This window comes from Halichoerus grypus, chromosome 6, assembly GCF_964656455.1.
Source record: "Halichoerus grypus chromosome 6, mHalGry1.hap1.1, whole genome shotgun sequence".
Taxonomy (NCBI): domain Eukaryota; kingdom Metazoa; phylum Chordata; class Mammalia; order Carnivora; family Phocidae; genus Halichoerus; species Halichoerus grypus.
This window is the reverse complement of record NC_135717.1, coordinates 138515856-138541271: the sequence shown is the minus strand read 5'-3', so window position 1 is coordinate 138541271 and position 25416 is coordinate 138515856. Positions and strand designations below refer to the sequence as shown.

General features: G+C 37.3%; 1 long non-coding RNA gene across 1 annotated transcript in view; it reads right to left on the bottom strand.

Annotated features, from left to right (window-relative positions):
* Positions 1–1081: 1081 nt before the first annotated feature.
* LOC118544319 (uncharacterized) overlaps positions 1082–25416 on the bottom strand; it is a 35342-nt gene continuing 11007 nt past the window's right edge. The window contains exons 3-4 of the long non-coding RNA XR_013448582.1: positions 1819–1892; positions 1082–1157 (exon numbers count right to left, since the gene is read on the bottom strand). This is a non-coding gene — a long non-coding RNA (uncharacterized LOC118544319). The remainder of the gene's footprint in view (positions 1158–1818; positions 1893–25416) is intronic.

Genomic DNA, 25416 nt, shown 5'->3' with positions numbered 1-25416 from the left:
AACCATTCCCATAATAGGTCACTATCCCCACTTCTATCTTTTGTTGTCCTGAAAACACTCAAATATGCTTTGACCATCTGAAATGATCAAAAACTAATTTACACCACTTTATTTTACTAAGATTGCCTGAGCCTAGTTTGGGGAAATATATTATCAGAACTGCCTGTGGTTTAATCTCTCTGTTACTGCTGCTTTGCTCTGCCCTTTGGAAGGCCAAATAATAAATTAAAATAGTCTGTCCTGGCTCAGTCCTACATTCCTGGAACTTTTCTTTCTGATTTGGCCTCTACTGGACATTCGGTCATAAACTTGGGAAAAACGGGGAGTACCTGGTTATAACATTAACTCTTTGGGCTCTAAGTTTGTCTACTACTGAACAGAACTGGCTAAAAATCATTAGCCAGAGTCAAGAACATGTCCTCCTTCTCATTATGAGCTGGTCTGTTGATCTCCTGCTTTAGGACTCCCTTTGAGAATTTAAAAAATAGAAAAAAATTTTAAAGTAGGGCTTGAAAAAGAAAATAGTGTTAATTAATTTTATCCTGACTTTAAAATACAAGAACAAAAAGAGTTTAATCAAAGAGGACCTGACAATAATTCCCTTTTATTGCCCACTTTTTCCATGTTAACCACCATGTTATATAATATTATTTCTCATCATCAATATAATTCTTTATAATAGCTATTATATCTGCAAATTACAGGTTGAGCACACCAAGGCTTTAAGCAACACAGTCTTCCCTAGAGCACCTGATGGGCCACAGAAGCAGTGTGATCAGCTGGAATCCCATCTTCCCATATTTATGATCTTCCACTGTAAGGTGTGTCCTGGTCACAAAATTATACCTATCCCAAAGTTGTTGCAAGGATTAAATAAATAAAAAATAACAATATGACTAAAGCTCTGAGACCAGTGCCCTAAACACAGTGTTTAATACATGTTAGCTCTTAATGCAATTATTAATGTCATTAAAGATTTAATAAGATAGTAACATTACCTTCCTTTTCTTTTTCTTTCCTCTTGCCCCTTGGCCAAAAGGAAGTAAGAAATGCAATATGCCTTTAAGTAGAAAGGGGTAGGTGGCTTCATGACTTAAATAGACTTAAGTCAATGCTCTTCCTCCAGGAGGTCTTCTCTGTTGATCTGTACACAGGTCCTATAGGACAGAGCCTGTTCTGAAAGTCATAATCTGGCTCTTTAACCAGAGTTAGTACCCAGTACAAAACCTATCGTCCCGTCTAGTTTAGTCCTTCGGTCAGACCGCTATTGAAGGAGTCATACGGCTTCCTGTGAGTTCCAGGGCCACCGTCATAAATAAAGTGATGCTTATTGCTCATTCCCTTCTCTCACCCACGGAGAGTAGTGGCGAGCCCAAGATGAAGTTTGCATGGATTTCTAACACCCTTCGATTAGCTAACTCATAGCACTGTTCTACTTGGATAAAACAGCCACCCTACTTCTAGAAGCTGTAGCTATCGACTGCGTTAGTGCAATTACTCCCATCAAGAGCCTCTCCTAACTTTGCCTCAACCCTCAACCAATCACGCTTCATGCACTTACCTCACACTTTTCCCTAAGGGCTCCCTCCCATGTTGCTACATATTCGTAACATTCATATAAATCTCTTCCCTTCATCCTCTCCCAACAAACACCAGCCAGTTACAGGTGAGTTGTCTTTGTTCTCCTCACATGAGCCTGGGTGTTTAATTAAATCTTAACTGCTTTTCTCAGTCAATCCCTTACGTCCCACCTCCAGGCTGTTGGTAGATTCACAGCGGCTGTAAGGCTGCTCATCTCCACCTCCTTCTCCTTCTCACCTCTTTAGACCTCTCTTGGAGTTTCTTCTAACAATAATGTGAGAAGTGAGTTCTTCGGTCTCCTCCTCAAGTGTCTGCCCATAGGAAAGATTGAAAAAAAAAAAAGGCTCAGAATCTGAGAAACAACATTTCGTTAGTTACTACTCTACGCAAATACTTGCCTTAATCCTGACAACGCATAAATGAATATAGATATAATTCTTCTGTTATTAGAAAGGAGCATTACAATAGTGCCTCTCATAAGACCCATATGTGTGTACAATCGTTCGTCCATATGTGAATCCATCTAATACAAATACCTTACTTGCCTGCCATGTGCTAATCACTGTGGTAATGCCAGAGAGACAAAAGGGAATCAGATGGAAACTGGATCAGAGGAGGGAGGGCCAGACTAGGACCAAGGAAGCCAGTTAAGACAATAGCGCAATGGGGTAGGAGTTCAGGCAAATAATGATAAGTTCCCAAAAGAACCCAAACAGGGGCAATGGAGTTAGGAAGCAGGACAGAGACACAAGATACAAGGAGGGTGTATCAGAAGGATCGCGGGCACTTTTTTTTCTTTTCTTTTTTTTATTAACATATAATGTATTATTTGTTTCAGAGGTACAGGTCTGTGATTCATCAGTCTTACACAATTCGCAGCGCTCACCATAGCACATACCCTCCCCAGTGTCCATCACCCAGCCACCCCAACCCTCCCACCCCCTCCACTCCAGCAACCCTCAGTTTGTTTCCTGAGAGGATGTGGGTATTTTGTGTGTGTGTGAAGAACGAGGGGGAAAAGAAACAAAAGTCTAGGATGCCTTCAAGATTTCTGGATGAGACTGGGTGCATGATGTTCTCATTCCCTGTGAGAGAGCTAGGAAAAATCAATTTGGAGGGAAATAATGGGTGCAGTTTTGGACACTAAGATACCTGTGGCATATCAAGGTGCAGATAACTAAGTATTTAGACTAAAGCTAGAAATATAAGTTTGTTGGATTAAATACTTGCGACAAAGTAGAATTTCGTGCTCAATGTCCTCAGTGGGTATCAAAAGCTGTTTAATGAGAATATTAGGAAGAAAGGCTTGCAAGACAAAATTATCTTCATTTCAAGATACACTAAAACATTTCCTTAGGAACATAAACCATATTATATTGGCCTGTCACAGAACTGCTTTCACTAAATTGAATCTTAATCTGATGCCATTGTCTAAATGGAAGGTGTTTATAAGACACAGACCTTGGGAACTCATGAGTTTATCTTCTGGAATGATGACATTGAGGATCTGATTCATGTCCTTTGCAGGCCTCCTCACCCACCTCTGAGACAAACTCTTGTTCCACCCAGTTCCACCAAGAGAAACTCTTGTTCCACAGTATTTACCATGATATGCAGCAATGGCAGGATTTCTAAACAATTGGTACCTTCTAGGCATTTTGGATTGCATAACCATGATGAGATTTCAGCCTCTTCTCATTGGTTTCTCAAAAGCTTAAGACTAAATTTGGGACTTAAAGCATATTTAACCTCCTTCCTCCTGGGTGATATTTTTTCTCCCTTATTTTTATTTGTTCCTTCTGTCTTATACTGATTTTTGTGCTACTCAGTTGGATTTTCTTATATCTTTATTAGCAGTTTTAAATCATTCCTGAGACAAGATATATTTTTTAGAAAGTATTTATTCATTCATTTCCCTTTAGAGTTCATGAATTCTCATAGATGGAAGTCACAGAAGAGAATGAGACGTCCAGAGAGCACACAAAAAGAAGAGAAAAATGGATTAGTCACATTTTAGGGTGGAAACAAGAGGAGGAATTGGCAAAGGAGACTGGAAAGAAATCATGAAATGACTCTGAGAGAACTGTGCCAGAAAATCCAGAGAAGGAAAACCAACTGCAGAGAGTCAAAAGCTGCAGAGAGATGAACTATAATGAAGTCTGAAAACAGTCCATTGGATTGGATAATTAGATGATGGCCAGAAATGGCAATTTCACTGACTTGGTGGAATCAGTTGCCTGACTCCCAAAGAATGAGTCAAAGCAGAAAATAAGGACAATCCTCCAGTTATGGAATGAATAAGACACAGAAATAAAGGGCACAGCTATAAGGAATATAGATGATGATATTGTAACTGCGTTGTGTAGTGACAGATGGTAGCTACACTTGCCATGACCATAGCACAATGAATAGAGATGTTGAACACTATGTTGCACACCTGAAACTGATGTGACATTGCATGTCAACTATACATACTCAAATTTTAAAAAATTTTTTAAAGATAATTCTCATGAGGCATTTGACTCAGAAGGGAATAGGAGATATTAAGAGACAGCTAGAGGTTGACTTGTGACCAGGGATGAAGTCGTTTTCTATATAGAAAATATTTGGGCATATTAAGACTGCAAGGAAGAACTGAATTAAGGGAATAGGAAAGTATGGGAAAGAGCAATACAAAGCAGTGGGCCAGGTTTGGGTGACTGAAGTTTATGGGCAAAGATGACGTTAAAGATTTCAGGGTCCAGCAGGTAGCCATGAAGGTAATTGGAATACAGGACATTCAAGAAGATTTAAGTCTAAGTATTGAATTTATCATCCATGTAGATACTAAAATCACCCAGGATCATGGCATGACTTGAAAGACTGTGATCCAGTTGCCAAACCCTCAACAAATTTGGAATGACCTCAACTGGATGACAGCCAGAACAAGCTAGATGGTAGCATGGACAGAAGGCAGTGTCCAAAATGGAAGGGTTTTGCTTAAAGGTAAAAAAGACATGGTGTGCCAGGGGTAAAGGCAATACTGGGAATAGTCCAATGCTGCCTTGGAACCCATGGGCTCTGGACAATGGGAGGCAGTTTTAAGCAGTCTCCTGTGAGACCTCTGTAGGCAAGGCATTGGAAGAGAGATCCAGAGAAGGGACTTCTGGTAGGGCAAGAAGGTAGGAGATGAACTGCCACTCTGTTTATTGTTTGAGAAAGACTAAAGATGAAGGTTAGAAGAAAATCACATCCACCCCTTCCCCATTTCCTTGAAAAAGTGGAGATGACTATAACACACACATGCCTCCAAATGATTACCTACATGCCTGTTTAAGGATGTCCAGTGTGGAAAGCAGATCTGAAATGTTGAAGAAATTGAAGCTTCTCTTAACACAAAACAGTAGGTAGCAGTGGCCATAATGTTTACCATGATGTGACCCATTCCATGAAACTTCTATTTATGTGGAAGAGGAAGGAGGGAGAAGAGTAAATAAGATTACCACATCACCAGTGAGTGTCTAATTTGTTGGGGGGTGGGGGGCAGTGGGGAAAACAATGCTTTTAAGGCATTAATAAATTAACAGCTCTAATTAGAGACACAGGGCACCCAATCGTTTCCCTTTAGAACTCACAGGGAATGAACTGTTCTTGAGCTCTACTATCATCCTGGGGGAAGAAACCCTGAACTTGTTTGTATCCTTTCATAAATCAAAGGATATCATATATACTTGACTGTCTTGCTTATAACTTTTGTTTTAAAAAATTAGTTTCTTTCATGTGTACAGCTAAAGAAAATACCTATTAGTAGCTACAGTCACTTTGATGCTCTAATAATTCTCAGTGAGAATTTTTAAGTGAAATTAGAAGTCCATTAATGTTTCACATGGAGTTCAAACTCTTGGGCTTGGGAAGGGGGGATCCAAGTAATCAGATTTTTTCTGTAAAGATCATTTTGTATTGCATGTTATCACACTTAAATCTTACAGAGTTTTGACTTAGAGCTTTGAACACTGCACAATCCGGGGAGCAGCCAGATTGACACAATAAATCTTAATGTTTCTAAATTAAAAAGTCAGTAGCTATTTGCCGACTAAATTTTCAATCTGCTACATCAATTCTTGCATAAAAACTATACCCTCTGGACTTCTCCATTTTTATAGCTCTCTTCCTCATAATGAATAATGTATGTTTGATACAGTATCAAGCTCTGCCCTTTTTGCTTCAATTTTTTACATTTATGTAATTTTCTAAGTATATAATTTTCTATAAAGCTAAAAAAGGACTGTTGCAGTGGTTATTTCCATCAGATTAAATGTGCATTATAAAAATAATTATAATATTAAAAATATTGCTGTCTTCCTTTCACCAAAACAACCCACATCCAATTTAGAATCTGGAGCAGCCAAACTATTCTAATATTGCTATCTTACACATTTGATTTAAAATAGTTATGTTTTAGCCATCATTATCATCTGATTTTTGAAACTATAAGCATCTATTGAATACCCGGTTCAAAGTAGAAGCAACCATTTAAAATGAACTTGCTTCAGGTAGATATTCCTGAAAGTTAAAAAGTGAAAGCTATTGTTCATTGACATTTTCTGCTACCAAAGTGCAGCACTTCAAAACAGAAAACCAAACCATAGAAATAGCACAGTTTACAGAAGAAATTGGACATAAAAGTTTTTATTGTATTTAAATAAGCTTTTTCAGATCCACCATCTCTCCCCTGACCAGCCAGTGACTCATACCACCATCACCCCACCCAGCACCTTATCTCAACTTCCTTTTAGATTGGCAGTAAAATGGCTTATTGCATCGCTATGGTGCTAAAAATAAGAATCCACACTCCAAGAATGCTTTTACAATTCTTCCTCATTTTTCTAATACTTTCATGGGAATTTTTATAATTATTTAACCCATACCATTTAACTTAGAATGAATGTGAACTAGAGTTCTAATATCCTTCCTTCTTTCCCTCCTTACATCCTTTCCTTCTTTCCTTTCTTCTTTCTTTCCAAATATAAGCCAATTACTCTAACACTTTGTATTAAATAATACATTCTCAGGGAGCCTGGGTGGCAACAGTTGGTTAAGCAGCCAGCTCTTGGTTTCAGCTCAGGTCATGATCTCACAGTTGTGAGATCGAGCCCGGCCTGAGGCTCTGTGCTCAGCACGGAGCCTGCTCAAGTTTCTCTCCCTCGGCCCCTCCTCCCACCTCTCTAAAATAAATAAATAAATCTTTAAAAATAATAATACACTCTTTCCCCATTGATTTTAATGGCAACTTTACCATATACTAAATGCTGGCATTAATAATCGTTTACACTTTCATAGTGCTTATGACTTATTCTAAGTACTTTACACATATTGCCCTTATAGCAACTCTATGTAGTATGGACTAGTTTATCCCCGTTTGGTGGATATGAAATATGAAATATGGAAGGTTTAAGAATTTGCCCAAGGTCACACACTACAGTGCTGTCTTCTGCTGCGTACACCTTGTCCTGAACTCTGTTCTGTCCCATTATCAATCCCTCAGCTGGTAACACACTTATATTTACTGTAGCTTTACAGTACATTGTGACATCTAGGGAATATACCCTTCATTATTCCTTTTCTGTTTTCTTGCTGTTCTCAGTCAATCTTTAACATAAATTTCATCATTACCTTGAGAAGTTAAAAAATATACTTTGAACGGAACTGTAAGAAATTTACAAATTTGAGGGAGAACTGATAGCTTTAGAACTGTATCATTCCATCCAGGAACATGCGAAGACTCCTCATTTACCTGGATCTTCTTTTTATGCCCTGCAATAAAATGTTATGGTTTTCTTCATGTAAGTTTCATATACTTATTGCTAAATTTATTCACAGGCATTATATTTTTTCCATAGTTTTTCATGATATTCCCCATCTCTTTCAAGTAAAACATCAGTCAGAAAGTTCCTGATTCATGCATATTTCTCCCATCTTACTGAACTCTTATTCGTTTCTAAAAGATTTTCAGTTAACTCAGTTGGATTTTGAGACAGTTATCTTCTGAAGAGAAAAATAATTGTGCCCATTTCTTTCCACTTCTTTTGTTTTCCTGTTGCATTACTTTGATTACGACCTCCAGAACAATATTAAATAAGGTGTACGGTAAGGCAGAAAGTATTAGTTGCCCCCAGTATCTATTCTCTTCATCATCCACAGGAAACCCTAATTTTTACATGAACACATGACTACTCAGAATAAAGGCTACGGTTTCCAGCATTCCTTGCAACAAAGTGTGGCCATGGAACCAATTACGAGTCAATGTCAGCAGAATTATCATGTGGCAACATCCATGAGCATTCTTTAAAAACAGCAAATACCACATTTGTCTCCTTTCTTCTTTACTCATTGTCCTTTTCTCCATCCTCTGCCTTAAATACAAATATGCTATCTGGAACTTGAGTTGTATTCTTAAAATATGAGAATGAAGACCACACCCTAGAAGTGATAGAATAAATCCGGGGACCCAAAGAGGCCATGGAGCATACCCACTTTGCCATCCTTAACTGCCCCCTCCCCTGCTCGGACACACTCTCTCTCTCTTTCTGTCTCTCTGTCTCTCTCTCAAATAAATAAATAAAATCTTTTAAAAAATAATAGAAATACTATTTGTGTTTCACTGCTTAGTATGGTACTTACCATTGGGTTCTTATGTATATTGTTTCTCAATTTTACAAAGTTTCCTTCTAACTCTAATTTATGAAGATTTTAAAATCAGAAATGACTATTACTTTTATCAAATGACTCTTCAGCATTTATTTGGATCAGTACTGTTCAACAGAACTTTCCACAATGATGGAAATGTTCCCTTCTGTGATAATTCCACAGCCCCTAGCCATATGTGGCTACTGAGCACTTAAAATGTGGCTAGTGGGAATGAGGAACCAAATATTTAAAATAATATAATTTCAGTTATTCAAATTTCAATTGGAGTAGTTATATGTGGCTAATGCATACCATGTTGGACAGAGCAAAGCCAGATGATCATATAGATATTCTCTTTTAATTAATATAAGATACTGAAATAATAGGTATAGTAATACTAAACCATCCCTTATTTCTGGAACAAAATCTACTTGGTAATGCTAGATTTGACTTGCTAATATATTATTAATGTAATAATATGGAGAAAACTGCATTCACTAGGATTCCTAGGGAAAGCACTATATTTGTTCAGAAGAAATGCTTCATAAGTCTCTTGGGGTGGCACATAAGACCTTGAGGGAATGTGCAAATAACAAGGATAATAGAATTTGCTCTCCATAATGAAAGGGTATGGAATTTTGATTCCCAAACAGAAAAACTGAGAGGGACAGAGTGGAGCCTGACAGGCTGAGTATTGCATGAGGGAAGAAGGAAAGAAAAATAAAACTAGTGACACTATAGAAAAGGAACTGGGAAGAAGAGAAATTTCAGGTAGAAATTTTTCTGCAAGATTCTATATACCATGCGATATAATTCCTGCTTTGGTCTCCACAAATTTTCAGTAAAGGCCATAAAGATCATTAATGTTGTGAGGTGTGTGTGTGTTTTATTTATTGGATGACTTCACAGATACTCTATTTCTCTGCCCTTCCAGACATGTGGTAGGATTTAATTTCCTCGACCTCTTAAAATTACTTGTGACTTGCATTGACCAATAAATGTGAGTGGAAGTAACATGGGTCATTTCTAGACAGAAGCTTTTAGTGCCTATACATGGTTTTCCACATTCCCTTTTCTCTGCCATGGCTATTGGTCGTGTTCCAGAAAATGGAATGTCTGGCATGTATGACCTCGAATGAGGACTATATTCAGCATTCATTCTACCTGTGGTAGACATGGTGTGAATGGGAAACAGATCTCTGTTGTCTTAGACCACTAAAATTTTTACATTGTTACTGCAACATAACCCAGTCTATCCTAACCAATGGAAACTGATAGTATGGAGTGGAGTGTTGCTGTATTAAAAACAACAACTGGGGCACCTGGGTGGCTCAGTCGTTAAGCGTCTGCCTTCAGCTCAGGTCATGATCCCAGGGTGCTGGGATTGAGCCCCGCGTCAGTCTCCCTGCTCAGCAGGGAGCTGGCTTCTCCCTCTCCCACTCCCTCTGCTTGTATTCCCTCTCTTGTTGTCCTTCTCGTTTTGGCAGCAAATGGTCAGACTCTTCAGACCTGACCCCTCCATATCTGACCACTTAAAAAAGGCAACTACTGGGGCCCCTGGGTGGCTCAGTCGTTAAGCATCTGCCTTCACCTCAGGTCATGATCCCAGGGTCCTGGGATTGAGCCCCACGTCGGGCTCCCTGCTCAGTGGGAAGCCTACTTCTCCCTCTCCCACTCCCCCTGCTTGTGTTCCCTCTCTCGCTGTCTCTCTGTCAAATAAATAAATAAAATATTTAAAAAAAACCAACAACAACACTAAAATATTTGGCACTGGATTAAGGAATGGGAGATAGATGGTGAAGAAAACACTATTATAGCATGAAAACATGAAAATCTATTTTATACAGTGAGAAATCACTTGATGCAAAGTAAAGAAAACAAAGACATATAGCAAATATGAGAATTATGTCCAGAAAAGAATTGTGGTTATACTTGTACATGAAGCTGACTGAAATCAAATAGGTAAGAAGTCATCAATGTTTCTGAGGGATTTGTACTGCAAAAGTACCACCAACCTAGACTAAAAACAGTTATGGCTGTTCTAAACTTAAGACAACCATAGGTCTCAGTCTTCTATGGAACAGAAAGTGGGCCAATAAAGCTGCTTGCCCCAATCAAGGACATAGTCCTTGATGCACACTTCAGATATAATGAAAGGGAATAAGAGAAGAATCTCTTAGAGGTGGAAGCTAGGAACAATGACAAAGAATGGATGGTCAAGCGAGCCAACTCAGGGCTAGCTCAAGGAAAAATCCCTACATCCATAAAAGGGGCACTTTCCTGTTACCCAATCCCTGTATATATTGAATGTATGAGGGGCAGGTAACATTTTAGTACAGAAGTCTCCGGAAGCTACATCCAGGCTTGACACAGTCTATTAGGCACTATCTCTTCTTGACGAAGAGATTATCACACATTACCCAGAGATCCTGAACTTTGACACCGGTTTTGTCAGGCTACTGAAATTTTGAGTAGTCTCCCTTGGGTAGGAAAAAAATGGACTTTGAATGTAGAAAGGAGAGTAAACCAAATAATTGGCGACCAGAAAGGGGTTCTCTAGTAATCGTTAGGACTATTTGCAAATATTGCATCTCTTTCTACTTCCAAGATGAAGGTAGGATTGTTCTTACTCGGCTTGTAAAAGTTAGATGCAGACATGTGACTTGCCTTAGTCAATGATATCTAAGTAGAAATTATATATATACAATCTCTTATATATAAAATATATTTTTTTAAAATAAAAATATATATAAAAAATCTCTTACAATGCATTAAGAGCCAGAATATGATTCCCCATGTTTCCTCCCTCTGCTAGCAGTCACTAAATAATTTCCAAATGGTCGACACTCTGAAAGCCTGTATGCTTGTGTGAAGAAGTCCCCAGCTGACCCTCAGTAGAGGAAGCAAGAAATAAGCTTTCATTTTATTTATTATTTATTTATTTATTTATTTATTTATTTATTTATTTTTAAAGATTTTATTTATTTATTTGACAGAGAGAGACACAAAGAGAGAGGGAACACAAGCAGGGGGGAGTGGGAGAGGGAGAAGCAGGCTCCCCACTGAGCAGGGAGCCCAATGCAGGGCTCGATCCCAGGACCCTGGGATCATGACCTGAGCCGAAGGCAGACGCTTAATGACTGAGCCACCCAGGCATCCCAAGCTTTCATTTTTTTAAACCACTATGAATTTGAGTTATTTGTTACCACAGCAAAACCTGTGTATCCTGACAGATATAATGTGATTGGGTTTTCTGAGTAAACCAGAGAAGGGGGTGAGTTCTGTACTCAATGATGCAGGACCAAATGGAGCCATCCTGTGGAGACAAGGAGACAGGTGTCTTCTGGACTTTATTCAGGATGTAGGCACCTATATTCATGTATATTCATTGTTTTCTTTTTGTGCTATGATTTTTCAGTTTTTGTATTAGTTATGCTGCCTTAAAAATGGGTAGACAAATTTTATGGGTTTTTTTTTCCCCCTATGATTTGGAATAGTGAGAGGAACAAAGGAATTATCTGTCCCTTAATTATTCTTTTAAGTTCACCTATAAAACCCTTATGATCAAAAGTATTTCACTTGTAGGTGAAAGATAGATACCCAAATTAAACTAGCTTTAGCAAAGAAGGAGAAGAAAAAGAAAAAAAAAAAGAAATTTATTACTTTACATGTAAGAAATACAGCAGTGGTAGCACCAGGGACTCAAGCAATGTTGGGATCTTTCTCTTTTCTTTTTCTTTCTTTCTTTTTCTTTTCTTTTCTTTTCTTTTCTTTTCTTTTTTCTTTTCCTTCCTTCCTTCCTTCCTTCCTTCCTTCCTTCCTTTCCTTTTCCTTCATTGCCCTATCTGTATCTGAGTTTTATATCTGTATGGGGGGCCCACATGTCTTAGTCTCCATCTCTCAGTCAGAGAGTTTCTGACCATGTGTCTGTCCTTTGTCACCATGTCCCTGCCCACATCCCTTTCTCTTCCTCTCCCTCTCTCTCGTCTCTCATTGTAGATGGGCTTAATTTGTGTGGGAAGGGGTAGTTGTGACCCTTCCCAGTTATAGATCCACATGATCCCCGTTAGCAATCCAGAAGAGAACTTTTTCCACAGATGCAAATACAAAATTATAGGAAAGAACTCCAATTAACTCTATTTGGGTCACATGCCCCACTTCGAATCAATATATACAAAGATACTTGCAAATATGGTTCAACATGATGGATTAGTTTCTGTGGCCAGAAATCAGTGTACTGTGATTTCCCACTATCATAGTATCATATAATGGAGGTGGGGGAGGATTCATCCCCAAAAGAAGGAGTCGTACTGACCAATATAGGAAAAAAAGAGAGAGAAAGATACAGGCAGAGACATAGTTGTTTGGTAAATAAACTCCGTAGATATCTGCTCCCAAAAATATGGGCTTAGCTCTGGAGCGGAATAAATCTTTGGCAATGTTTTTCAATTCCTTCCACAATCATCAGTCTGCCCAGGTTTTCTTAACTGTGCTTGAGTCAATTTTGATAATTTATATATTTTTTAAAAATGTAGATTTTCAACTTTATTGGCAAAAAGTTGAACAGGCTTTTCCTTATAATGTCCATCAAAATGTAAGCTAATGGCATAATGCCAAGAGCAAATCTGTAAAAGCTATTCTCTGGAGGACTAAAACAAAAGTATTTCAGGCTGCAGCTCTCTCTTGGTTTGGCTTAATCCAGGACTAAAATTGAGTGTCTAGAGAATGGATGGACTGCATATCCTTCAGGCAATTCTCCATATATATTACTTTTCACAATTGAGCTTTTGATAGGTACTGGGCAGCAGAGATTTCTAGGTTATAACCTCTGACAAGAACTTGGAGCGCAAATTATTTTACAATGCTCAATTTCATAAGTTTCATTGGTCAGTCAAAATGGAGAGAGTTGACAGTCTCGTATGAAAGTTGAGACATCTAAATAGGATATATGTCTGAAGAGAAAACACAGTGTCGGTCCACAGAATAAGTACTTATGGATAGGGCCAAGCTTTTCTCGGAACAAAACTGCTGAACAAAACACAAGACAGAATGACAAATAACATTCTGTGAGAGCTGAGAGAAGCTACCATGCTGCTGTCAGAGGTACAGATAAAGCCGGTGGAAAAGTGTCATTCGGGTTTCATCAAGAAAGTTGTAGTGGAGATGGGCTTTGTGAGACGAGAAGGACTTCAGTAGGCAGAAGGGACGCAGATGAGCAAGAGAGAACTTCATGAGCATGTCTGTGAAATACATTTCTTTATAGAGTTTAGGGAATAGCTGAAGGGACAAAACAAAGGTTGGATGAAAAGAGGAACCAAACTATTGTCCAGCCACTGTAGTGTAAGGAAGTCCAAGCCAAACACTGAATGATGTGGCGAGCGGCCTGAGGTACAAAAGGCCCGACAGGTCCCAGCCCCCGTGGAGCTTCCAGTGGGATTCCGCTACACAAATGACCCTAACTACAGTCCCATGAAGCAGAAGAAGAGTACAGCTAAGCCCTGACTGAATTCAAACCAACCCTGAGAAATATTATAATGCTGTCGTTTTAAGCCACTGCATCTGGGTGGGGCCTGTCCCACTAGGGATGTACTCAGGTCTGGAACTGCTTGCTTAGCCTTGTGCTACCCTTATACTAATGGGAGCGAAGTAATGGGCCGCAGCCTGACTTTCAACCATCCTTCACAAAGGATATGAATTTTTTTCTTCTTTCAGAAGAAGAACCTCATAAGTGGGGGTATGGAAGAGAAGAAGTTAATCCAGTGCCAATGTTGTTAACTATACTGTGCCTATTAACATTCACCTTGTATGCAATTTCTTCCATTTTCCCTACATTATAAAATGCTTTCCTTCATTATGATTTCAATGATGCTTGGAATTACTAGATGTTCTAAATCCAAGGTTCTACATTTTTCCCATTAAGATGTACATGATGGCTGACATCTACATGAGTGAACCCTTACATGGGCTGATCTCATGGGCTCCGAAAGCCCACTGCACTAGCTGTACAAGGCTCTTGCCTTCGTTCTTTAGTGCAGCCCAGTTTGGAGGTGTTGACTTTGTGAATATTTGTGAAAATCTAGAATGCAATTTAAAAATATCATGTAGGGCACCTGGGTGGCTCAGTCAGCTAAGCCTCCGACTCTTGATTTCGGCTCAGGTCATGATCTCAGGGTTCTGAGATGGAGCCCTGTGTCGGGCTCCACTTTCAGAGGGGAGTCTGCTTGAGATTTTCTCTCTCCTTCTGCCCTTCCCCCCACTCGCACTCTCTCTTTCTCTCTCTCAAATAAATAAATCTTTAAAAAATAATAATAAAAAAATATGGGAAGTTTGTTGGAATAATTTGTTCCTTGATTCAACTTTACCAGACAATAGGAGAAAAAATACCCTAATTCTTTTTTTTCAAATTTTATTTTATTATGTTATATTAGTCACCATACATTACATCATTATTTTTTGCTGTAGTGTTCCATGATTCATTGTTTGTGCATAACACCCAGTGCTCCATGCAGAACGTGCCCTCTTTAATACCCATCACCAGGCTAACCCATCCCCCCACCCCCCTCCCCTCTAAAACCCTGTTTGTTTCTCAGAGTCCACAGTCTCTCATGGTTCGTCTCTCCCTCCGAAAAATACCTTAATTCTTTACTTAACTCCATTCCCCTCTGCATAAACTGCCCTTCCTTCTTTCACCTCTAGATAATTTAGCTTTTGATAGCTACTTGCTCTCTCAAATTCTCTCTCAAAAGGCAGCATCAATTTTCTTTCAACTGATTTTGATAGCCTTTTAAATGTCCTTCTTGAATGAAGACTGCATTTTATCAAATTACTTCTTTCTATGTCTCTCTGGCTCTGGCTCTGAGGACAGGTCCAGTTACCAACTTTACTCTTCCAGTTCCAGAATCAGTACACAGCAAATAGCAGGCACTTTGTAATTCTTGGCAGAACTAAAATTAAATATGAAAACTAAAAATGTTACCTGTCTCAGAAACTGTAAGCAAGGGACTCATGGGTGGCTCAGTCGGTTAAGCATCTGCCTTCGGCTCAGGTCATGATCTCAGGGTCCTGAGATCGAGTCCCGCATAGGGCTCCCTGCTCAGTAGGGAGCCTGCTTCTCCCTCTGCCTTCTGCTCCCCCTGCCTATACTCTCTCTCTGACAAATAAATAAAATCTTAAAAAAAAAAAAAAGATTTAGGGCGTCTGGGTGGCTCAGTTGGTTAAGTGACTGCCTTTGGCTCAGGTCATGATCCTGGAGTCCTGGGATCAAGTCCCACATCAGGCTCTCTGCTCAGCAGGGGGTCTGCTTCTCCCTCTGACCCTCTTCCCTCTCATGTTCTCTGTCTCTCATTCTCTCTCTCTCAAATAAATAAAATCTTTAAAAAAAAAAAAGATTTAAAAAAACAAAAAAAGAAACTGTAAGCAAACTTAAGTGGAAGAAAATATTCTCATGATTAATTTTCACAGGACCTTTTAAAGAAAGAAATGAACTGTGAATATAATTAATTATAAATTAATTGTAAAAGCAATGGTGGAGAATAATAGAAAAATGAGAACCAGAAACAGTTCAAATAAAAATGTAAGAATCCTGGGCGCCTGGGTGGCTCAGTTGGTTAAGCGACTGCCTTCAGCTCAGGTCATGATCCTGGAGTCCCGGGATCGAGTCCCGCATCGGGTTCCCTGCTCAGCAGGGAGTCTGCTTCTCCCTCTCCTGCTCCCCCCTCTTGTGCTCTCTCTCTCAAATAAATAAATAAAATCTTAAAAAAAAAAAAAGTAAGAATCGTGATTAATTCTCAAACATAATTAATAATGCAGTGACCAATGGATTGCTTTTTTTAGCTTTCTAATATCCTCTATTCTTTCTAGAACTTGAAATCTAGTTTGTAATTTGACCCGAGAAGCAAATACTATATTCCAGGTCAGTATATTATCTATTAGGGGATCCTTCATCACTAATTTCAAGGCAAGGTCTTAAGTGGCAAGAAAATGGAGAAAAGGAAAACAAAATAACTGACCAGTTAGGACTTTCCTCCTTTTATCTATCCTTACAGCCACAGAGGAAATAGAGATAAATCAGAGATTGGAGACAAACAACGATTATAAAATTCCAGTTAGTATCTTCAGCTAACTCGGGAGCTATCATAGTCACTGAAACAAAAATGGATGTTAATGAAAAGAATAATCCATGGAATTTCTGAAAGGGAGTACCTCTACCAGTAATCCCAAAGCCTGCCTGACCATAGCACCCAAATTAGTAGCCATATTTCCAGAAAGACGCACCAGTGGTAAAGCAGAACTGCAGTGTTAGACTAAGCTGAGATCTGACATGGATTTTGTCATCCATCTTTTTAATGGCCCTTATTAAAGTATAATTTACATATGATAAACTACACTTATTTTAAGTAGACCATTAAAAGAGTTTGACAATTGATAACTACCACAATTTGTAATCATCATCACTATCCAGATATAGAACATTTCCTCACCCACAAATGTTCAGTGGCTCTTTGCAGTCAATCCCCCCTCATTCCTGGATCTAGGAAACCATTTACCTGCTCTCTCTCCCAGTAGTTTAGTTTTATATTTTCTAGAATGTCAAGTAAATAGAATCACACAGTACGTACGCTTCTTTGGCTTCTTTGCTGCACATATTTTTGAGAGTCTTCCATGTTGTTGTGTGTTCTTTTCTCTTTATTATTGAGCAATATTCCACTGTATGGCTATACCAGAGTTTGTTTATTCACTCACTTACTGATGGACTCTTGAGATGTTTTCAGTTTTGTGCTATTGTGAATAAATTTGCTATGAATTTCTTGAGCAAGGCTTTGTGTTGACATATATTTCTATTTATCTTAGGTAAATACCTATGCATGGAATTATTTTTTTTCCTATGCATGGAATTATTAAATAATATGATAACTCTATGCTTAAACTGCAAAACTATTTTCCAAAGTGTGTGTACCATTTGACACTCCTTCCAGCAATGTATGAGTTACAGATGCTTCACATCTTTGTGGAGCATCTTCAACACTTGATATTGTTAATCTTCCTCATTTTTTTTTTAGGCATTCTAGGGGGTGAGTAGTCGTATATCACTGTAGTTTTAGTTTGCATTTTCCTGATGACTAATAATCCTGAGCATCTTCTTGTGTTTCTTATTGACCATTTGTATATCTTTTTTTTTTTTTTTTTTTTGCCAATTATCTGTTCAAATCCTTTGCTCATTTTATTATTGGACTGTTTGTCTTCCTATTTTTGAGTTGTAAGAGTTTTTTATATGTTCTGGATTCAGGTACCTCTTTCATAAATATTGAAAAAAATTTCTCCCAGTCTATGGTATGCCTTTCATTTCTTCAGTGGTTTCTTTCAAACAATAAAAGGTTTTAATTTGGGTGAAGTCCAATTTATCTTTTTAAAAAGAATTTACGGTTTGTACTATCAAAGAAACTATTGCCTACTCCAAGGTCATACAGATTGTCTCCTATACTTTCTCTGAGTTTTATAGTTTTGGCTTTTACATTTAAGGCTGTGATCCATTTCAAGACAATCTTTTTTTTTTTTTTTTAAGGTTTTATTTATTTGTCAGAGAGAGAGAGAGCACAAGCAAGGGGAGTGGCAGAGTGAGAGGGAGAAGCAGGCTCCCCACTGAGCAGGGAGCCCAATGCGGGACTTGATCTCAGGACCCAAAGGTAGACGCTTAACCGACTGAGCCACCCAGGAGTCCGCAAGATAATCTTCGTATATAATGCAAAGTACATGCTGAGATTCATTTTATTCCTGTGGATGTCCTGTTATTTCAACACCACTTGTTGAAAACATTAGCAACGGACCCACTGAATTACCTTGAAGTCATAATCAAAAATCAGTTTCTATTCAATTTGTGTGTATATTATAATTATATATCTATATAATTACACAATTATATATGTCTGTCTAATTATATATTACTATATAATTATATATTTCTATATAATTATAATTAATTTGTGTACATATATCCAGACTCTCTATTCTATTCTATTGACTATTATTATGCTAATATTCATTATCTTAAGTTCTGTAACTTTATAGCATCTTGAAATTAGTGTAAGTTTTTAATGTGATTCTTATTTTTCAAGATTGTATTCAATATGCTAGATTTTCTGCATTCCATAGAAATTTGATAATAAGTTTGCCAATATCTACAAAAGAAAGGCTACAGTAATTTTGATTGGGATTAAAACTGAATCAATAGAACAATTTGGGAAATTTTGAAATTTTAATAGCTCTGATTCCTCCAATCCATGAACCTGATATACATCCCCATTTGTTCAGATCTTCTTTAATTTTTCTTACCAATAAATGGTAATGTTCTAGGTGCAAATATTAAATAAATTTTGTTAAATTTATTTTTACATACTTTATTTTTGTGCTATGTACATAGTATTTGTTTTTTTTTTCCCAATTGTTCATTGCTCATATAAAAAATTCAATAGAGTTTTGTATATTGAATTTGTATCATGCCATCTGGCTAAATTCACATATTCTAGTAGCTTTTTTGCAGATTCATTAGGATTTTTAAAATATACTATCACAGGGGTGCCTGGGTGGCTCATTCGTTAAGCGTCTGCCTTCGGCTCAGGTCATGATCCCAGGGCCCCGCATGGGGCTCCCTGCTCAGCAGGAAACTTCTTCCTCTCCCACTCCCCCTGCTTGTGTTCCCTCTCTCGCTGTCTCTCTCTCTTTCAAATAAATAAATAAAATCTTTAAAAATATATATATATATACTATCATATCTTCAGCAAATAGAAAGTTTTGCTTCTTTTTCTCCAATCTATATACCTGTTATTTGTTTTTCTTGCCTGTTGCAACAGTGACGATCTCCAGGAAAATGGTGAATAAGGTGGTAAAAGCCTACTCCCAATCTTAGAGGGAAGGCATCTAGTCTTTCACTGGTAAACATGATGTTAGTGGCAGGTTTTTCAGTCTCCCTTTATCAGGATGAAGAAGTGTTCTAGTTCGAGTTTCCCCAGGATTTTTAAAAATAATTAAGTGTTGAATTTTATAAGTACTTCTACTGTACCTATGGCAATAATAACCTCATTTTCTACCCTTATTATTCTTTTAATATGGTGAATTACATTAATTGATTGTTGAAGGCTAAACCAATCCTGCATGTCTGGGATAAATCTACTTTGGTCATGAGGTGTTTTATTATTTATATATTGCTGGGTTGGATTTGCTAACATTTTGTTACGAATTGTTCTGTCTGTGTTCCTGAGGGATTTGGGCCTTTAATTTCATTATCTTTTGATACCTTTGTTTTCAGGGGAATTCTGGCCTCATAAAATGACATGGGAAGCCTCCCTTTCTCTTCTATTTTCTGGAAGCTTTTATGTATGACTGGTATTATTCTTTCTTAAATTTTTGGTAGAATTCACTAGGAAGTCCATCTGAGACTAGAGTTTTCTTTGTGGGAAGGCTTTTAATTATAAATTCAAATTGTTTAAAAAATACAATGCTACTCAGATTTTATCTTCCTTTTATTATTTGTGACTTCCACTTGTCTGTTTTTGTTCATTTCCATTTTAGTAATGCATTTCTGTCACTTAAGTCTATTTTATCTGGTGCACCTCTGTCAGAACTTGTGTAGGATATATACTTAGGCATGAAACTGGAGGCTTTATTTATCCTAGTGTATCTTTATTTTCTTTTACATGAATCTCTGCTTTTATTGTACTTTTATACTTTATTTTCTTTGGTTTCTTTGGTTTTATTGCATTTATTTTTTCTAACTGTATGCTTTCCTTCTTGATTTTCAACCTTTTTCTTTAAAAAGCATTTATTACTATAAATTTCCCTCTAAATGCCTTTCTTGCCCATCCCTCAAGTTTTATTCATTAGTATTTTCATTACCATTGAGTTCTAAGTCTATTTAATCATCATTATTTCTTTTTGACTTAGAGTTACTTAGAAGTCCTCACCGCTTTCTATTCCCTGTGTAACACGCAGCTGTTGCGTTTGAAATATAAAGGAAGAAGACTGAGATTGTAAATACTTTGTAAACATACCCATTTGTACTTGAATAGTAGGGTTTTAAAAAGGGCACTGATATCCCGCCAAACTAAAGGTATAATAAAATGACCTTTTTCTAAAAAAAAAAAAAAGAAAGAAATACATATTTTTAAATGTTTAAATGCATTACGTTTGCTTTTTTTACATTGTTGTTATTGATTTTATACTAGATTGCGTTGTTGACAGGAAATATGAGTTGTATGATACCTGCCTTTGTAATTTGTTGAGGCTTGCTTTATGGCCTAGCCCATAATCAGGTTGGTTGGTTTGTTCCTTATGTTCTCAAGAAGAATATGCATTCTTTAATCATTGGTTCTAAAAATCAACAGTTTTCTCTGTATCTATTAATCAAGGCTGCTAAATGTGTGATTCAAGTCTTCCATATATTCATTAAACTTTTGGTCTACAATTCAAATATTGCATTTGTCCACTTCTTGTGTTATTACATCAATTTGGCTCTCTATATTTTGAGTCTTTATAAATTTGATACTGTATTTTATATATTTTAGTGAGTTCTGTAAAGTTAGAATTTCCCGTTGAAATAAGCCTTTTATCATTACTGTGTGACTCTATCTTTAACACTAATTTTTGTCTTATATTCTACTTTAATATTAACACAAACTCCAACATTTTTTGGCCAGTATACCTTTTTATATTATTTTATTTTAAAAAATAGAAAATTTTATTCTTTTACTTTCAACCTTTCTTAGTCTTTACGTTCTAGGTGCATCTCTTATAAACATGCAAATGGGTTTTGCATGTTTATATCTAACAGTATCTGTCTTTCAGCTGATGAGTCCAGATTTTCTATAAATCTATAAAATCTATAAATCTATAAATTGTTACCTGGACTTGTTTCTGTCATCCTGCTTGTGCTTTTTCCTTTGTTGTATTTTTGTATGTTTCTTTATTCTTTCTTCAGGCAAATTATTGGTTTACTTTCATTTTTAAGAAATATTAGGGTAAAAAATATATAACACAAATTTGACTCTTAAATCACTTTTAAGTGTACAATTCAGTGGCATTAATTACATTCACAGTGTTGTGCAACCACCACCACTATCTATTTCCAGAACTTTTTCATCACTTGAAACAGAAACTCTGTAACTGTTAGCAATAACTCCCTCACTCCTCCTTTGCTCTAGCCCCTGGTAACCTTAATCTATTTTCTGTGTCTATGAATTTGCCTATTCTTGACATTTCACATAAGTGGAATCATACCATCTTCGTCCTTCTGTGTCTGGTTCATTTCACTCAGCAAAAAGTCTTCCAGGTTCATCCATGCTACAGCATGAGCAGAACTACATTCTTTTTCATGGCTTAATAATATTCCAATGTATATATATATATATATATATATATATATATATATATATATACACACACACTGTGTTTTATTTATCCATTCATTGGTTTATGAACATTTGGGTTGTTTCCACCATCTGGCTATTCTGAATAATGTTGCAATGAGCCTAGGTGTACAAATAACTATTTGAGTCCCTGCTTTTAATTATTTGGGCTATATGCCTAGGAATGGGATTGCAGTTTGCTTTCTTATTTGGTTGTTTCCTTCTACTGATTAAAGATTACGGACTCCGTATCTACTCTTTATTGATTAACTTTTAAGCAATATTTTGCATTCATAATAACTAACCAAGTCTACAGTCAGTATTTTAACCCCCTCCAAATAACACAAGGAATTTAGAAACTTAACTCATAGCCTCCTTCCTGACTTACATAGATTTATTGTCCAGAATTAGTTTCTGTGTTCTTTTTAACCCCACAAAGTATTTATTATTATTATAATTATTATTACTGGTATGCTGAGATGATACAAATTAAATAACAACCACTGAAAGAGTATAAATAGAGTACATAACTTAAAAAACAGGAGATTAAAAAAGTGAAATCTTGATGTAAATCTTTCAATGTAAAAATATTCTGATTTTTTTAAGTTAGCCACTACATAAAGATAAAGAAATAAAAATGCAAAATTCTCAAAAAAACCCACACAAACTGTCAGTACTGTGCAGAGCAAACAAAGTACCAGGGTAACAAATGTCAGCTCAAGTTTAAAATCTATGATGTAAGTTGACGTTGCCATAATGTCTAACTCTGGTTTGTTCATACCTGTGTACTGATAAAAAATGATGTATCATTGACCTTGACTATACTAATCAGTTTCTGAACTATGCCAACTGAAGTACCCTAAATTCTTTCCTCGATGCTTTACTTGTGGCTCAGCAGACCAATATGGCTCAACCATTTCACTGGTCAGCACTGGTCCTCAAGTGCCTAACACACACCAGCCCAGTTCCAGTCACTGGGGACACAGCATTGAACATACAGACAAAAATGAATGCTGTCATATTTGAACAGACATCTCCAAAGAGACATACAAATAGCCAATAAGCACATGAAAAAATGCTCAATATACTAATCATTAGGGAAATGCAAATCAAAACCACAAAATACCACCTCACACTCATCAGGATGGCTATAATTTAAAAAAAAAAAAAAAGAAAATAACAAGTGTTGATAAGAATGTAGAGAAATGGGAACCCCTGTGCACTGTAAGTAGGAATGTAAAATTGTGCAACCACTGTGGAATACAGTATGGTGGTTCCTCAAAAATTAAAAATAGAACTACCATAAAAAAAATAGAACTACCATATGATCCACCAACTCCACTTTTGGGTACATCCTCAAGAGAAATGAAATCAGAGTCTTGAAGAGATATGTGTGCACCCATGTTTATAGCAGCATTATTTAAATTAGCAACATGTAGCTAGATGAGTGGATAAGCAAAATGTGATATATACATACATTGGATTATTATTCAGCCTTCAAAAGGAATGAAATTCTGACACATGCTACAACACAGATAAAACTTTAGGACATTATGCTAAGTGAAATAAGCCAGTCACAAAAAGAAACAAAGACTATATGACTCTCCTCGTAAGAGGTCCTTAAAGTGGTCAAAATCATAGAGACAGAAAATCTGGTGGTTGCCAGGGACTGGGAGAAGGGGCAGAATGGGGAGTTAGTGTTTAATGGGCATAGAGTTTCAATTTTACAGGATGAAGAAGATGGAGATGGATGGTAGTGATGGTTGCACAACAATATGAATGTTCTTAATACCATTGAACAGTACACTTAAAAATGGTTAAGAAAACGATAGAGTTAAGATAATAAATTTTATGTGTATTTTTTACCACAATAAAAAAATTGAAAAAAAATAATTCCTTGAAGGAGTTTACATATGGTCAGAAAGAAAGGAAATGAATAAATAAAACATGTACTAGGCCAAATGGTGAAAGTGTTCTAGAGGAAAGCAAAACAGGGGAAGAAGACAGGGAATGCTAGGGAAAGGGGCTGGGGGTGGTTGCAGCGGTCAGGGAAGACTTTACCCAAGGAGGTGATGTTTGAGCAAACACCTCCCCTAGCTCTGCACTCCCCTTATTAGAGAAGAATTCCTGCGAAGAGGGGGGCCTCTAAGCCAGGACTATATTTCCCAGCCCTCCCGCATCTTGACGTAGCCGCATAAGTGATTCTCTCCAATGGAATTTGAGCAGACAGGTTTTCTCTTACCTCTATGCCAGGGTTTTTATGAATCTGAGATGGCTCTTCCACTGGCCCACCCCTTTTCTGCCAATGGAAGCAGAAGACTCTGAGGCTTCAAACAGTGCTGCCCAAGAGAAATATAATGTGAACTATATATGTTATTTTTAATTTTCCAATAGCCATAATAATACATGTTTTAAAAAATGGGTGAATTCATTTTAATGATGCATTTTGAACCCAATATTTCCAAAAATTATTTCAACATATATCCAAGATAAAAAATAATGAGATACTCTATATTCTCTTTTTTTTTTTTTTTTCAAAATCCAGTATGTTTTACACTTACGGCGCTATTAGCCATTTTTCAAGTCCTCAGTAGCCACACGCAGCACCACATTGGACAGCGGAAGTCTAGAATATGGTGAAGCCATAAGATGTCTCCATATGGGGGACAGCCACCCATCAACCAGGAATACCCACATCGTATCATTACATGAGAGAAAAATAAACTTCCTTTGTGTTCACCTTCCAAAGGTTTGAGATTCATTGGTTACAGAAACGGATTCCTTGAAGTGGTACAGAAAATAAAAAACTAAAATATTAGAGCATTGGCTTAGCAGTCAAGTAAGAGGTACCACAAAAGAGACATTAGAAGCTGGAAATCAGAGACTCATGTCATATGCTTATAAAACTACCAACTGAGTGCTTGTAAGACAGACCAGGAACACAGTGACCCTGTAGCATTATAATAATTTAAAACAACAAGAATGCCAACAACGCTGTAGTAGTCTGCCTAGGCTGCCATAACAAAATACCACAGACAGGGTGGCTCACACAACAGAGATTGATTTTCTCACAGTTCTGGAGGCTGGAAGTCCAAGATCAACCCTAGTCGGGTTGGTTTCTGGTAAGAACTTGCTCCTTGGCTTTCAGAGCTGCCTTTTTTGTGTCCTCACAAGGTCTTCTCTCTATGCGTGTGTACTCCTGGTGTCTCTTCCTCTTCTTATAAGGACCCTAGTCCTACTGGATTGGGTTCCCACCATTATTATCTCATTTTACCTTAATTACCTCCTTACAGCCCCTATCTCCAAATACTGTCACATTGAGGGTTAGGGCTTCCACATATGAATTTGGAGAGACACAATTCAGTTTATCAATGATGCTACATGCTCCTCTCTGCACTGAACAGAGTGCAAGTAAGAAATGTGTTCAGGAAAGAATCAGCTAGTTTGCAAGCAAAAATGAAAGAGAATGAAGAGAATCTAGAAATCAAGGTGAGTTTGGAGCCTTGTGGGTTTGGAAAGCAGACTGCTTCTAGATACCAACCAGTAGGAGATAACACCTGAAATGAGCAAAAGTGCCCATTAGAGGGTTCTGGAGGGGAGGGGGGTGGGAGGATGGGTTAGCCTGGTGATGGGTATTAAAGAGGGCACGTTCTGCATGGAGCACTGGGTGTTATCATGGAACACTACATCAAAATCATGGAACACTACATCAAAAACTAATGATGTAATGTATGGTGATTAACATAACATAATAAAAATTTTTTTTTTAAAA